The sequence below is a fragment of the Dipodomys spectabilis genome, unplaced genomic scaffold, assembly GCF_019054845.1.
Source record: "Dipodomys spectabilis isolate Male_0828 unplaced genomic scaffold, ASM1905484v1 ptg000370l, whole genome shotgun sequence".
Classification (NCBI taxonomy): Eukaryota; Metazoa; Chordata; class Mammalia; order Rodentia; family Heteromyidae; genus Dipodomys; species Dipodomys spectabilis.
The window spans coordinates 436,250-453,018 of NW_024871047.1; the positions used below are offsets into that span (position 1 = coordinate 436,250).

Here is a 16,769-nt window from a genome sequence, read left to right on the forward strand (position 1 = left end):
AATACAAAACCCCACCAAAATGAAAAAAATCAATATGTTGTTGTAGTAGTCATGGTCCAAAGTTCATTTTCCTCAGAAAATGAACAGGAGGATTAAATTAGTGATAAATAGTCACAACCATTTCAGGAGCTGGTCCTTAAAGGAACCCTACCATCCATACACAGTAATAACTTTGTGTACTAGATAAGAGGCCTAATTTATATAATCTATGACCTTTTCTGAGGTATTAACATAAAAGCAACATTCCTCCTTAGGTAGGAAGGAGGCTTTGCCCCTGACTGTTCACAGATCTAAGGCAATTATCGTTTGTCAAACAATGCCCGTCAACAAATCTACTAGTGGGTCAGTATAAGATCCTAGAGTTCATTAGACCATTCCTCGAGTGTCTTGGCAAGTTGTACTGACATACATATGGAGGCACTTCTCATGGTTGTTCCAGCCAATTACAAAGTCCCAGTAATTAGGGGTATCAGCAGGAGAACTATTGAGAGAAATTAAAAAAAAGAGCCTGGCTAGGTAGCCAGGGAATCAGGGCAAAGACTCCCCTTCCAGACAGATTCTGCGTTCTTCACAATGGCCTTGAGCAGTCCTAGGTATCACATCATCATGGCCTTGAGCAGTCGAGCATGTGGGCCCTTGGACATCATGCCATGTCTCATTAACCCTAGAAGACTTGCACGTGTACAATGGGCTGATTTGATCCCAGGCATGTGCACTGGAATGGGCAGCCAATTAGAGAGGCTAAAGGACAAATGGAGAACTGGTGCAGGTTGTGTGAAGCCTCTGTAATCAGAAGACTAGGACTGCTAGGGCCTCAGGCTGTTCAATGATCTTTAGAATCACATAGCTCTCTCCTAGAGAGGCCCTATTAACCCCTGCACAATGCACTCCAAGAAGTGTCCTCCCTTGACCCCTGCTGTCTAACAGTTATGTTTATCTTTTTCTTCAACACATCTTCACCATTTTACTTCTCTCTGTGTGTCCATAGACCATTCTCAGAAACCATAGAGAAAAAGGACCTAATTGGTCCTTTATCCAGTATTTTAGTGTTAGTACACTACCATCTTTTGGTGTTACCCTCTTTTGATATTGTCTTTTTTCTATTACATATCTGGGCATCCAGGTGTTTTCATTAGCATAATACACTTCACTGTATCTCAACCCAGAAGAGAGGCAGGGAACTCTCAAAAGAGGAGGAATTTATTTAAAAAAATGTCTGATTTCTAATTCAGCAAGGAAAGTCAGGGGTGAAATTATGAATCTTTTGTTTTCCTTCAACCCCAATTACAATCTCAGCATGGGTAGAGGGTTTTCCCATATAAGAGAGCAGACAGGAATAGCATGCCCTCATATCAAAAAGGAATGGAGTTTGCTTACCCTGAGACACATGGTTATTTGAAATTCTTCATGGGAAATGGAGAATCTCTGTAAGGGCTGCAAAGGGTATCCCAGGTATCCTCTGTCTGATTCTCAATATGTCCTTAGAACTGGGAATAGAGACAGTCAATTCTCCAATGCCCTGCTTCTGCTCCCATTTCAGAGCAGAGTTGACAGGATCAAGGAGGGGTACCAAGCAATCCCTTGAGAAATACCTGTTTGTTTTTTTTTTTACATTTGTGGCAGGTGGACTTTCCAGGCTTACCCTTCTCCCTCTAAGACATCCTGGGGCTTGTGAGGGCTTCCTCATTTATGGCTGCCTTAACTCTGCCTCAACTCTGCCTCACCTTTCTTCCTTTTGCTGATTCTTTCCGCCCCCCCCCATCCTCCAAATCTCAATTGTTATACACTATGAAGGGATTATCCAATAATTGAGTTTTAATAATCTGTAGGCTCAACTGAATGAAGCTTTTGTCTGGGATTGATAGGAGGATAATACGTACTAGGAGTGCTACTCTTTCCTATGTTGGTGCATTTTCTTAAGGCATCTTCTAATCTCTTATATAAAGACATGAAGTTTTCCTCTGTTTCCTGAATAATACCTCTAATTCTATCATAATCGGTATATTTTATTATACCTGCTTTCATACCTCTTCAGAGACCCCCATATTTCATACCATTCATATTCCTCTTGGGTGTTATAGTCCCATTTAGGTTCATGCTCAGGGACCATGTCTGCTCCTGTCCAACAATTACTTGGGTCCCTAGCAAGTACCTCATCTGCCTGTCTCCTTCTAGCTGTGAGAATTTTTTATGTAAAAGATGCAGCCATTTGTAAAGATGAACTGGATTTTTTTCCTCTGGGGGAAAAATAATCTGATGTTAGTATGAGAGTTTGGAATCCGGACACAAATTTGTTTGGGTCCTCTGAATAGTTAAAATTGTTTTTATATCATTGGATGTCAGCCACTGAGTAGGGAGTCAGAACTCTAATGGTATCTTTTTGTCCTACCACCTATTGGAGATCCAATAAGACTGCCAGTGTCTATGAATGAGGGTCTCCATTCCTGATAGGAAGAGGACTAGAGAGTATAGGAGGGGTCATTAGAGGTTTCTCAAAACTTCCCCTGAGAAATAAGTGAACCTCCCAGAAGAGGACATCTATCTTTTCCTCTTTCAATTTTTGCTTCTTGGATCTAGGGGTTCCCTTACAGAGGGAAGAGTCCCAGAACACTGTCATAAAACCTGTATATTGGTACTTCAGTACACTTCCTCTTTTCCTAGAATAATGGCAAGATGGTATTAAAATGTAGACTTCCATTTCTGGTCCTTTTTTCTTGGTTCTCCAGATGGTATTTGGCCAGTCTACATTACTATAAAATATGAGCTGCTGCTTCTCCTCCTCCTCCTCCTCCTCCTTTCTCCTCTTCCTCTTCTTCTAATGCTGCTTCTGCTTCTTCTTTTCCTTCTCCTTCTCCTTCTTCGTTTCCTCCCCCTCCTCCTCTTCTTCCTCTTTCTCCCCCTCTTTCTCTTCCTCCTCTTCCTCTTCTTCTTATGTTAGCAGATTTTAAGGAGTCCCAGCGCAGCCAAGCAGAAATTCTGCAGGAATAGAACTGGATTCTATCCATGTTATCTGTTGTAAATGGGAGACAAGGAGAGGTGTGATACCCCTCTTTTGTCTGTGGAAGATGAGCAGCTTCAGAAAGAGGAGTAGAACTGCTAGAGTTCCTTGGCCATAGTTCCTCCATCTTGAGACCCCTGATCAACATGTTGCTTAGCTTCAGCTTCCAGAATAAACTCTTCTCCTCCTAATGTGACCCTGTCACTTTCCATTTAGCTCAATTGCAAGCTAGTTACCTAGCAACCCCCAAAATGGCCCAACAGCATCAATTTCTGTACCCTAATAACTCTCACAGTTCTTTCCACTAACCTCCAAACAAATACCTCCACCTTGTAAGTGGCCGTGGGGCTCTGACTTTTTCTGGAAATCCCAAACCACAGGTTTTCTCTCCTCAATAAAACCTGTGCTGATAGTGAGCATTTTCTCATCCATTTATGCCTTTCCAGTCTAATAGGAACCACTATTACTAACCTGGGGGTGGATCTCTGGAAATCTATCAGGTGTTCCCATGGAAGACTCAGGACCTAAGGGCTAAAGTTCAGAGATCTCTGACTAGGAGAGAGTGTAGATCCCCTATGACAAGTGAATATATCACTTGACAACCAGTGTCATCTAAAGTCTATTTCCCATTAAAATTGGTCGATTTGGGTGGCTATCTTAGTTGCTAGCATAAAAGCTATTATATCATTCCAGCATTGGAAAGCCTAGGGGAACAAGGCTTAGGAGATATCAAAGAAAGCCCAAACTGTTAGAGGAATGGAGTGCTTTAGTGGACACCAGAGAAATCTAGGTCACAAGAGAAATCAGAGACCAGCCCAACAGAGAAAGCCCAAATTATCAAGGACAAGACAAGACATAAAGGAGCAGGATTTCTTTGCAGCTGCACAAACTAACAGAAAGGAAAACAATTGAGACTACGACAAAGAGGTATCAAAGCAAAGAGAAAGATACACAGAGACAAAGAGGTCAGAAAAGTTCTCACCACACCAAACAAGACAGTACACAGACATGGTCTTAACTCCAGTGTGGCTGGCCAAGTTGACACACTCAAAAGTGAAGTAGCAAAGTAAGGAATTTAATAAAGAGAGAGAAAAAAAATACTATGAATGAGCATGTGGTTGCAAAAGTTCAACTTTCTAGGGCTAGGAGAGTGTGGGAGGAATTCACAGTAAGGATAGTGGGCTGATCTTAGGGAAATGAGGATCATTTGTTAGATTTTTGGAAGGAATCTGCACATGCACAAAGTTGCCATCCCATAATTTTAAGTATATGTGTGAGATGCAACCCATATTCATGAGCCCTTCAGAAAGGGTTTGGTCTGAAAAGCTCAGATCACCTAATAATGCAGTTTCCACTGTGCTGATGCCTTGATTTGGCAAGGGTTTTCTACCTTTAGGGAGAAGTTTTAATCTCAGACTACTAGTTTCCCACAAGGAAGAGTGGCTACGGGAAATACCAGAGTGGAGTTAATGCTCATGGGTGTTTCCAGAATGTGACTAGAGGAGGGGATTGGTTTCTGTATTCTTTCCTTATAAATAACCCACTTCAAGAGGAGAATGGCCACTAAGAGGCTTACAAAATGGAGGGACAAAGTCTAACTGGGAATCATCATTTTTAGTACTTTTTAAATTTTAGAGGCAGTGTTTTCACTTTGGTAGAATTTATATGATTATTTATTTGGCTTCCTTATAAATGATATTTATGTTTATTTTTACTTCATGTGTAGCAGCAGGTGTTACTGATTGTACATATGCTCCTTGTTCTACCAGGAGGCAATTGGTGCTGACTTAGTTTTCAAGAATCATACAGGCAAAGGAAGAGGAATCAATCAAATATACTGAACAACCATCTTTGGCCATGATGGTTAATAACAAGAGTGGGATTAGTCCAAGATGTAATAGGCTATTGCCAGATAGGTGTCAGTATTTTTTTGCATAGTTGTAGTGACCTCTGTGCAAACTGGTGGCCTGGATGTCTTTTGTGATGTCTATTTGTCAAAAAAATCACAAGCTTGGTGCCAGTGGCTCATGCCTATAATCGTAGCTACTCAGGAGCCTGAGATCCAAGGATTGCAGTTCAAAGCCAGACAAGGCAGGAAACTCTGTGATACTCTTATCTCCAATAAAACTACCCACAAAAGCCAGAAGTGGCACTGTGGCTCAAGTGGTAGAGTGCTAGCCTTGAGCAAAAGAAGCTCAGGGACAGTGCCTAGGCCCAGATTTTAAGCTCCAGGACTGGCAAAAAAAATATCTAAGAACTATTCCAGCTTTATTCACTTTTGGGCATGATTGACACAAGTAACACCATAGCTATCCTATTTTGGCATTTCTGATGCATGCCTCCTCTTTATTTTTTTTCTAATAACATTGCTGATCAACCATCCTTGTCATATTTTGAGTTTTTGTTGTTGTTGCAATGGACCTGTCTTGTTGTTGGAGGAGAAGTGATTGATAATTGGAAGTCAGGGTGATATCTCTAGCTAAATTTGAGTAACAAAAAATGATAGGAGTCGTTCTCAGGTTATGCTTATTTGGAATCAATTATTAATATTTATTCTGTACAGATGTATTATTCCAAAATACCAGGCCAACATATTTTGTTAGGAATTTAACTTTTACAAAATTTCAACAGGCAACAAGGACAAAATTTAAAGAGAAAATGCAAGACAAAACAAATAAGAACAAAACAAATGTAGTTTATTGATAGTTTTGAATTAAAAAACAATTTTCTACATTCTTTTTTAATAAGTTTTTTATTGTGAAAAACTGTACAGAGGGGTTACAGTTACATGAGCAAGATAATGAGTACATTTCTTATCAAGCATTGTTGTCTCCTCCTATTTAGGCATTTTGAAGAAACAATTTTCTATATTCTTTACCAATGACAAAATAAAACTTTGTAAATTGAACTTAATTTTACCAGGAAACTACTTAAAAGTACCTGTTGAGTCTTTTTCAAAAGTCCAAATTAAAATGCTTTAAAGAGCAAAACTGTGGGTGACAAAAATACTTAGAATAGCCATGCTTAAAATGTTGATGAAACTAGGTGCCCAAGGCTCACACCTGAAATCCTAGTACTCAGGAGACTAAGATCTGAAGATCATGGTTTGAAGCCAGCTCAGGCAGAAAAGTCCACGAGATTCTGGCCTATGGTTTAATCACCAAATACGGAAAATGGATCTGTTTGAAGCGGTACAGTGCTCTAGCCTTGAGCACAAAGCTCAAGGATAGTACTCAGGTTCTGAGTTCAACTCTAGAACTGGAACACACAAAAAATGTTGATAAGAATTCAACCATTGAGAAAGAAATTATTTTCACTGCCTACAATATTTTAAGACTAATCAGCATTAGCAGGATTATACCGGGACCATAAGACTTTTATACATTTTACTAATAACTCCATATATTGCTTTAAACATAGAAAATTAGACTGTGGTTTTATATTATTGTGTTAATGTTCAATTCTTATAAAACAATATAAATAGATTTCTAATTATAGTCGTTAATCACACACAAGCTTTCTGTCATAAGATTTACCCACTTTCAAACTGCTCAATCCTTTGTGATTTGCTTAAGCCTTTTGTTTTGCCTTATCTTTCTCCCTATTCTGGAACAATTCAGTCAGTTTATTTTATTTTATTTTTGGTGTCCATCCTGTGGCTTGAACTCAGTGCTTGGGCACTGTTCCTGAGCTTTTTTTGCTCAAGGCTATTGCTCTACCACTTGAGCTACAGTTCTATTTGGGCTTTTTGCTAGTTTAGTGGAGATAAAAGTTTTACAGACTTTCCTGTCCAGGCTGGCTTTGTACTGTGATCCTCAGATTTCAGCCGCTTGAGTATTTAGAACTGCAGGCATGAGCCATCGGCATCCAGCTCAAGTCAGTCATTTTAAGAAAAACATATGATACAAAATCCTTTCTTATCCAAAACATTCTCCTTATCTCAATAAAAGAATATTTTTTGTTGTTTTTATATAGTTATTCTCATCAAAATATATCTTAATTTTATTTTGTCTTTTTACACATATATGTGTTAATTAGTTTTAAGATTTTAATAATTTTATTTATTTATTTTGGGTCCGGTCATGGGGCTTGAACTCTGGGCCTGGGCGCTGTCCCTCAGCTCTTCAGCTCAAGGCTAGAGCTCTACCACTTGAGCCACAACACTACTTCTGGCTTTTTTCTTTTTGCTTATGTGTTGCTGAGGAATTGAATCCAGGGCCTCATGCATGCAAGGCAAGCACTCTACCACTGAGCTACCTTCCCAGCCCTTTAATAATTTTATTTTTAAATAAAGACCCAGAAAAAAAATCTTGAATTGTTGGCCAAATACCAACATTTTATGAAAAGATATGCATTGAAAGGCTCAAATATACTGCCCCTTTAAAAAGAAATTTTAAGAAGTCAAAAGTATTAAATTCATAGATGACAGTCTATATTACAGTTCTTTACCTTATGCAGAAATGACTGGTGGCATAATCTATTAGACAATATGGTTGGCAGAAGCTGTGGTGAGGGGTGTGCCGTAGAGCATAACACACCTGTTGGCCAACAGGGCAGAGTTAATGAATGACTCTTAAAATTAACTGCAAAGCCAAATGTCTGACCAGGAGGCCAACTAGGATACATCTAATTTTGTGAGCCATATTATTTTCATTCTCTCTGGAAAACATTCTGTTTTCATGCAAGACAAATACAACGATGACAATTCACTCAATTTTTGCTTTTCTTTAAAAACATTTTCCCTTTGATAAAAAGTAATGTTGTTAGGAATGATAATGTTAGACACAAAATTCTAAGTTGGTGGTGTTCTGTGCATTTCATTATTTAACAATTTAATATTTAATTCTGTCTTCTTTCTTGTATAATTTTTTCTTTGTCGATCATGGGGCTTGAACTCCTGGGTGCTGTCCCTCAGCTCTTCAGCTCAAGGTTAGCTCTCTACCACTTGGGTTACAGTGCCACTTCTCCTTGTATAATTTTTAAAAGACAAGTCATATTTAATTATTATTCTTGTTCTTTTGACTGCATTTTTTTTGGTCTTTTCTTTTTTGGTACTGGGGATCGAACCCATGGCGTTGCACTTGCTAGGCAAGCGCTTTGCCACTGAGCTACATCCCAGCCCTATTCTTGTTCTTTTGTATGTTAGAGTTTCCCCCCTCATTTTCTTTCAAGATTCTTTCTAAAAATTTAATTTTATTGTCAAGGTGATGTGTGGAGGGGTTATAGTTACATTCATAAGGCAATGAGTACATTTCTTGTTGAATATTGTCATCTCCTTCGTTTTTCTCCCACCTTCACTCCCACCCAATCCTCCCCTCAAGTTGTAAAGTTCATTTCCAACATATTGTCTTGTGAGTATCACTGTTGGCATTGGTTCATCCTTTGTCTCACCATTTCGTTGTTCCCTTCCCTTCCCTTCCCTAATTCAGATAAACATATATACAACACACAGGGTTTTTAATTCATCTGATTTTCTGTATTCTGAACATGATATGTACAGGTTTTGCCTTTTGGTATTTATTCTGCTTGAGATTCTCCAAGCTTCTGGATCAGTGGTTTGGATCTGTGGGGCTTGAACTCTGGGCCTCATATTTACTCTGCTGTCAGTCTACCACTTGATCAATGCCTCCAGCCATCATCAACAGCTTCTTGGGGACAGAAGGTGAAATGATCCCAGAGTCTCTGGGGGCATGGATGAGGCGCACCAGCCCAGAACCGCAGCGTCCTGTCACCTTGCACAGGACAGTGTGAGGTTTGCTAATCTTGTTCCTCCAGTAGTCTCGCTGCACAGGGACAATGGAGAGCTTGGCCAAGATGATGGCCCCCAACATGGCAGTAGCAACCTCCTTGGAGCACTTAACACCCAGATTAACATGGTCATTGTAGTCACCAATGGCTATAAATGCCTTGAACCTGGGCGTTGGCCAGCTTGAGTCTGCTTCTGCATGGGCATAATCTTCAACACCTCATCCTTGAGTGACACAGCCAGGAAGAAGTCAATAATCTCAGACTCCTTGATGGGCAGGGAGAAAAGATAGATCTCCTTCAAAGACTTGATCTTCATGTCCTTAACCAGGAAGCCCAGTTTGGTGACAGGGATCCATTCCTTGTCTTCAGCCTTGCCTCCATGAGCCCCATGGCTGTGACCATGGCCTGTACCATGGCCACGACCTTGACTCTGGAGGCCACTACTGAAGCCTCCACAGAAGTGGCCAAGGCTTCCCAAGCCTGGGCCTCCGGGGACCTCCAGGCCCTCCCACTACACCGCCATCATCCACCATTTGGTGTTTTCCTGGAGAAGGACTCTTGCACTTTTCTGTTCATTCTGGCTTCAAGCTGTTATCTTCTAGATCACAACTTCCCAAGTTGTTAGGTATGAGCCACAGGCACCTGACTTCAGTGTGGGGACTTTTTTTTGTGTCAGTCCTTGGGCTTGACCTTAGCCTTGACATTGTCTCTGAGATTTTTTTAAACATTTTTAAGACATCTACCACTTGGGCCACAGCTCCCCTTCTAGACTTTTAGTGGTTAATCAGAGATAAGAATTTCATGGATTTTACATATGCTCATAAAATGGATTTACTTCTAGGCCAGGGTATTCTGAGATCTTCATCGTTTATTTGAGAAGACAAAAGCACAGTTTGCTAATGCCACCAAGCCCAGGGCCATGAGCAATGTGTCTACTGTTGAACAATTTTGATTTATTCCTTGTTACAGCAAGAGAAAATGTGTATGAAGGGGTAACACAGGACATCTCAGATAGTCTAAAGAAAAGGGCTAAATAGCAGGCCTTAGACTTAAAGGGAAGCTTGCAAGGCTGGACTTTAGTTGTTTTCCTGGAATTTGATTAGTATATAGTTTCCTACCCTGGTGAATTTCCTTTAACTGATAAATATGGCCCACTGTGTGTCAGTGATTGTACAGTTGGGTATATGTTAGATATATTTTCCTTCTGAATATGTAAATTAAGTTCATGTTAAGCAGATGGTGCCTATAGGACTAGCTGCCACCTCCTCTTTTAGGAAGGCAAAAACCAAACTGTGGACATCAGTCTCTAAAGAACTTCCTGATAGATGACACATTGCAGGCATTGCCACAACTTTTAAGAAGTGTACCCTACTTGAGTCCACTGAAAGGGGAGTCTTAAAAACTCATGATAGCTTTCTCTAGACTTCCCAAAACCATCCCCTTTGCTGATTTTGGTCTCTGTTCATTGTAACAAACCTTAGCCTGAGTATGACAACAAGTGCATTATTCCAGTGAATCACTAATCCTGGCAGTAGTTGTGGGAGACTTCTGACGTTATTGACTTTAAAAGTAGGCTTGGATAGAATGACTCAGACTCATTGAAATATCACAGATACACTGGGAAAGGAAGGATGATTTGTCAGGGGAGACCCTTTGATGCCTGGATGTCACAGACTGCTCCACACTGTGAAATAACATCTGAGCTGTGTTCTGTTGTAAGATTTAAAAGTTACCTGTAGAATGGTCAAGTGACAAATACTACCTCAGAAGATTGTTTCTCCTGATCATTACTTTGGACTTGCCAGCAAGCTAAAATAAGAAGACTAAAAAGCACTTCTTGATTTATATCTTTGCTATTTAGTTCTGTTTTCCAAGAAGGAGGAGAAAAGTTTCAAGCATTTCTAAAGAGAAGCTCAGAAGGGGCTAGACATGTCTAAGGAACATGAATTGCTCTTTCCTCCAAGTGTGTGGAGAAGGGAGGAGGAAAGGTAAAACAGTCTCCAGGACTGCAGCAATGTTTTCGATAAACCAGATGAAAAGAAAAATTTTTTTTAAAGAAAATGACTTTTTAATCATTAAATGAAATGTACTTAAACTGCCCTCCTATTCCACATGGAATTCCATTGAGTCTCTCAAAAATTGCATTGTTAAAAAAAATTGCATTGTTTACTCTGCAAGGACTGAACTTACTGACAGAGGTTTGGATAAACTTGAGAAGGTTAAAAAAGAGGGTAGAGGCTGAGCTGCGAATGTGGCTTAGCGGCAGAGTACTTGCCTACCATGCATTATGTCCTGGGTTCCAGTCCTCAGTACCACGCAAACAGAAAAAGCTGGAAGTGGTGCTATGGCTCAAGTGGTAGAGTGCTAGCCTTGAGCAAAAGAAGCTCAGGAACCATGCCAAGGCCCTGAGTTCACGCCCCAGAACTGGCAAAAATAAAAATAAAAAAGAGGAGGGGGGATAAAAAAATCACCTTAGAGGGAATTGAACAAAATGGAGGGTGAGTAAGATACTGTTAAAGTATCTCCCTACAGACATTAAATTGAATAGTGAGTCATACCAAACTACCAGGGCAAGAGCTACCAGGACAAGGAGATCAGGCAAGAGTCCACAGACTTCCTTTTAGTATAAAAAAATGAAAAGAAAGATACATTGAAGAAAGTAGCAAGGGAAGTGTTGCTTCCTACTCCCATTCAAAACAAGTGTTTTGCAAGGAGCCTCCCACTTGGGAGAGCCAGAGCAAATTGAGTACAGGTCTTGGAAACTGAGCCTCAGGTGGGCCATGGGGAAACACTGTGCTGGGCAAAGTCCTGTGACCTATCAAGTCAATGCCTACAGACTGAGCTTTTGGAACAACTTCAGGCAGGTAACAAAAAGACTTCTCTGACCGCTCCTCCAACATTAGTAGTAGAATGGCAAATGGGATTACACCCACTGGGTAGCAGGACACAAAAGCCAGCACAGAGCTTTGTCTCAGAACCTAATCATCAGGCCTGCCTTGGTTAAGCTAAGACTGAGCAGAAACAGGCTCTGTATAAAGGCCAAAGTAAAGGCTCACAGTATGAATCTTTACACCAGCTCCAGCACCAGGCAGAGATGGAAGTGCCTGTAGGACAGACCTGAGTTTTCCTTATATCAGTACTAACTTTGGATTGGGCCTACCGAACACTCCCTACTTCCAAGATTCTACAGGCCTTTGCAAGTAAGAAATTTAGGTGAGACTCAGCTTAGTATCAGCTTTGGTGGTGAAGGAGTTCTTTCCACTACCCACCATCCAACTTCATCAGCCCAGTTATCATTAGGCCACTTCTCATAGAGAAGTGTCCAGAAGTTCCCTGCCATCAGGAAGAGATCTGTGCCTCAGTGGGACAGACTTAGGTTTCACCTGCAACACCATCCCATGCACCCCTGAGATTATGAAAGTCCTTAAGACTATGAGGCACAGACATGACCCAGCTTAACACTAGCCTAGATGGCCAAGTGTCTATGTTCACCAATATTCACCAACCTCACACAACATAAAATGATATAAGACCCCATTTCTTGGGAGGTAGGATAAAGTAACAAGCACAAGACTTCCCTGGAACTTTGTTCTGGAACTAGTGAAACACTGGGCAGACACTAAAAGCTCTCCATCTTCAGATCTGCCCGTGGACAACTTCTAGAACACCTCCAGTACCATGAGAAAGCACATGGTGTCAGACTATTAGATTTCTATTCCAGTTAGCATGGCCTGTGGCTTGTTACCATGCACTCAGTAGGTCATGCTGTTCTAGGTGGGTTGTAGGCTCAGGATCTGACACAGCTCAGTAGCTTTGGTGACAACAGATGTTGCTGAGAAGCCTGGGGCTGGCCCATCTGTAGTGACTGCTCAGAGTCTAGAAGAATTCTGTAGTATCTGACTATAGACACTGGATGAGGCATCTGGGCCTTCCCTGGTCCCACAGACAAGCTTGTGGAGACAGGCTACTGTCTCTGGGTACTGTCCTAAGTCTTTCTGAACAAAAGTAAAATGATATCAGATAAACAATCTGTCATTGCATCACAAGGAACTATTTACATAAGAACAAACCAAACCCCAAATTAGCACAAGGAAAAAAAATGAGGTCAGAGTAGTACCAGACGTCAGTGACTCACGTGTAAACCTAACTATTCAGGAGGCTGAGTCCTGGAGAATCATGATTCAAAGCTATCTCAGGCAGAAAAGTCTGCAAGAGTCTCTCCAATTAACCAGTAAATTGCTAGACTGGAGGTGTGGCTCAAGTGGTAGTCACCCTAGCAAGCAAACTTAGCATGTGAAGGTCAAGCCTCAGTACCAGCACAAAAACTAAAATAAACTCAGCCCAGAAATAAATGAAATGAAGATGATAAACAATAACAAAAAATCAGCGAAACAAAAAGCAGGTTCTTTTTACTAGTCTTGAGGCTTAAACTCATAGTCTGGGCATTGTTCCTGAATTTTTGTGCCCAAGGCTAGTGCTATACCATTTGAGCCACAACTCCACTTCTGGCTTATTGGTGGTTAATTGGAGATAGTCTTATGGACTTTCCTGCCAGGGTTGGCTTTGAACCATGATCCTTAGATCTCAGCATCCTGACTATCTAGGATACAGGCATGAACCACTGGCACCAAGGAAGAACAGTTTCTTTGAAAAAATAAAACGTACAAATTTTTTGTTTTGCCAATCCTAGGGCTTGAACTCTGGGCCTGGGTACTGTTCCTGAGCTTCTTCTGCTCAAGGCTAGTGCTTCATCACTTGAGCCACAGGGTCATTTCAGTCTTTTTCTGAATAGTTTATTGAAGATGAGATTTTCCTGCCCAGGCTGCCTTCAAGCTGAACTCCTCAGATCTCAGATCAGTGATGAGAAGGGAAATATTATAACTGATACCACAGAAGTACAAACTCATAGGTTATTATGAATTATTATATGCTAATAAATCTGATAATCTTGAGAAATAGAATATGATTAACACTAGCCTAGGTGGCCAAGTGTTTACCAATACTACACCAACTTCACACAGCATAGTACTATGTAATACATTTGTTAGGAGGAAAGGCAGAGTTGTAAGACAAAAATTTGTAGACATACATACCTTACTAAGATTCAATCGTGTCAGTTGTGGGGCTTAAACACTTAGGCTTAGGCACTGTCCTTGAGCCTCTCTGTATTCAAGGCTAACACTCTACCACTGGAGGCACAGCATCACTCCTGGTTTTGTCAGTGGTTAATTAAAGAGTTTCATGAGGACTTCTCAGGCTGGCTTTGAACCGCAATCCTCAGATCTCAGCCTCCTGAGTAGCTAGGATTACAGGGATGAGCCACTGGCACTTGGTCATGAATATACTTTAAAAACAAAAAGAGGGCTGGGAAGGTGGCTCAGTAGTAGAGTGCTTGCCTTGCATGCCTGAGGCCCTGGGTTCGATTCCTCAGCACCACATAAGCAAAAAGAAAAAAGCCAGAAGTGGCACTGTGGCTCAAGTGGTAGAGCGCTAGCCTTGAGCTGAAGAGCTGAGGGACAGTGCCCAGGCACAGAGTTCAGGCCCCACGACCGGGCCCAAAAATAAATAAATAAATAAATGACGCACTGGTAGCTTGCATCTATAATGGCTATCTACTTAGTAGGCTGCAATCTGAGAACAAGATTCAAAGCCAGTTCAAGCAGGAAAGTCCAAGAAAGTCTATCTCCAATTAACCAATAAATGCTGGACTGGAAGTGTTGCTCAGATGGCAGAGCACTGGAGATGAGGAAAAAAATCCAAGCCAGAGTGAAAAGGCCTGAATTCAAGTCCCAGCACCATCTCACACCAAAACAAAAAAGACGATTATAAAGAAACAGATTGATCAGTAACGAAAACCTCGTCATCAACCAGGCACTAGTGGCTCATGCCTGTAATCTTAGCTACCCAGGATGCTGAGATCTGAGAATACGGTTCAAAGCCAGTCCTGGCAAGAAAGTCTGTGAGATTCTTATCTCCAATTAACTACCAATAAACTAAAAGTGGGGAAAAAAACCCAGAAGTGGAACTGTGGTTCAAGTGGTAGAACATAGCCTTGAGCAAAAGAAGCTCAGGGACAGCACTTAGGTCTTGAGTTCTCAAACTCCAGGACCAACACACACACACACACACACACACACACACACACACACACAGTCACACATATTCATACAGCTTTGCCATTAAAGAAAAACACAGAACCACATGGCTTCACTGCTTAATTCTACCAAACATACAATGACAATATCAATTTTCCTTAAGTTTTATTCCAAAAACTTGCAGAATGAAGTTGTCTAAACACATTCTTTGAGGCCAGATTATCCTGACATTAAACCAGGTAAGGACACAACACCAAAGAAATTATAGGAAAAAAGGACATAGTTAGCAAGATCAATAGAAAGCCTATGGATTGGGAGAAGAACTAGACTAGCCATATAATAGACAAGGGTCTCATATCTAAAATATACTTAGAACTCAAAAAATTAAATTCCCCAACAACAAATCCTCAAAGAAACAACTGCCCAATAAATAAGTGGGCTAAACACTTAGAGAGAAACTTCTCTGAAGAGGAAAGAAGGATGGTCAATAGACACATGAAGAAATGCTCAACCTCTCTAGCCATAAAAGAAATGCAAATCAAAACAACATTGAGTTACCACCTCAGCCCAGTTAGAATGGCTATAATCAAGAACTCTAATAGCAACAGATGCTGGAGGGGATGTGGACAGAAGGGAACCCTACTGCATTGTTGGTGGGATGTAAACTTGTTCAACCACTTTGGAAAGTAGTATGGAGGTTCCTCAAAAGATTCCACATAGAGCTCTCCTATGACCCAGCAATCCCACTTTTGGGCATTTACCCAAATGATCACAAACAAGACCATACTAAAACTACCAGCACAACTATATTTATTGCAGCATTATTTACCATAGCTAAGATATGGAACCAACCCAGATGCTCCTCAGTAGATGAGTGGATCAAGAAAATGTGGCATATATACATAATGGAATTCTATACCTCCATCAGAAAGAATGACAGTGCCCCATTTGTTAGGAAATGGAAGACTTGGAAAAAAATTATATTAAGTAGAGTAAACCAGGCCCAAAGAAACAGGTCCCATAGTTTCCCTTATTTGCAATAACTAGTATATGTCTGAGACAAGCAGAAAAGGTCAGATACGATGATCTTAGGGGAAATGAACGCCAAGATAAGGACGCAAGTGGTTTTTTCTTTCTTGCTATTGTTTCTAACATATTTATATTCTTTTTTTGTGTGTGAAAATCCTGTACAGAGGGGTTACAATTACATGGGCAAGATAATGAGTACATTTCTTATCAAGCATTGTAGCCTCCTCCTTTGTTTCCCCTTCCCATTCTAACATATTTATAAGGTGATTGTTTTGTTGCTTTGTATGTCCCTCCTCCACGGTATAATCCCTGTTTTCACTGTATTTGATGTTGGTATAATTTGTGGAGGGGAAGGGAAAAAACAAATTGTTTAACTGGGGATGCAGGTGGATCCATTGCAACAATGAGATGTACAAAATGCTATGGTGAAAAATGAACTTTACAACTTTGGCGGGGATGGGGGGCGGGAAGGGGCAGGGAGGAGTGTAGTCGTGGAGATGGGAGGGCAGGGATGGTAGGGGAAAAACAAAGGAGGAGGCAACAATGCTTGATAAGAAGTGTACTTATTACCTTGCTCATATAATTGTAACCCCTCTGTATGGTATTTTCACAATAAAAAAACATTAAAAATTATAGGCCAATATCCATGTTAAATACAGACACAAAGAGACTCAACAAAATACTACTAGGTAAGTTCAGCATATAACAAATATTAGTCGCCATTATCAAATGGGGCTTATCTCAGTGATGCAACTGGACAGTTTTGCCACAAGTATATGTTTAATATACACAAATAAATAAATGTGATACACTACATTAACAGACTGAAGAACAAAGCCATATGGTCATCACAGTTGATACAGAAAAAAAGAACCTAATCAAACTAACTAACTTTTCAT

At 40.6% G+C, this 16,769-nt stretch overlaps 1 pseudogene; it reads right to left on the minus strand.

Moving 5' to 3' along the window:
- Window positions 1-8,601: 8,601 nt before the first annotated feature.
- On the minus strand, window positions 8,602-9,279 carry LOC122096383 (annotated as a pseudogene).
- Window positions 9,280-16,769: the final 7,490 nt, after the last annotated feature.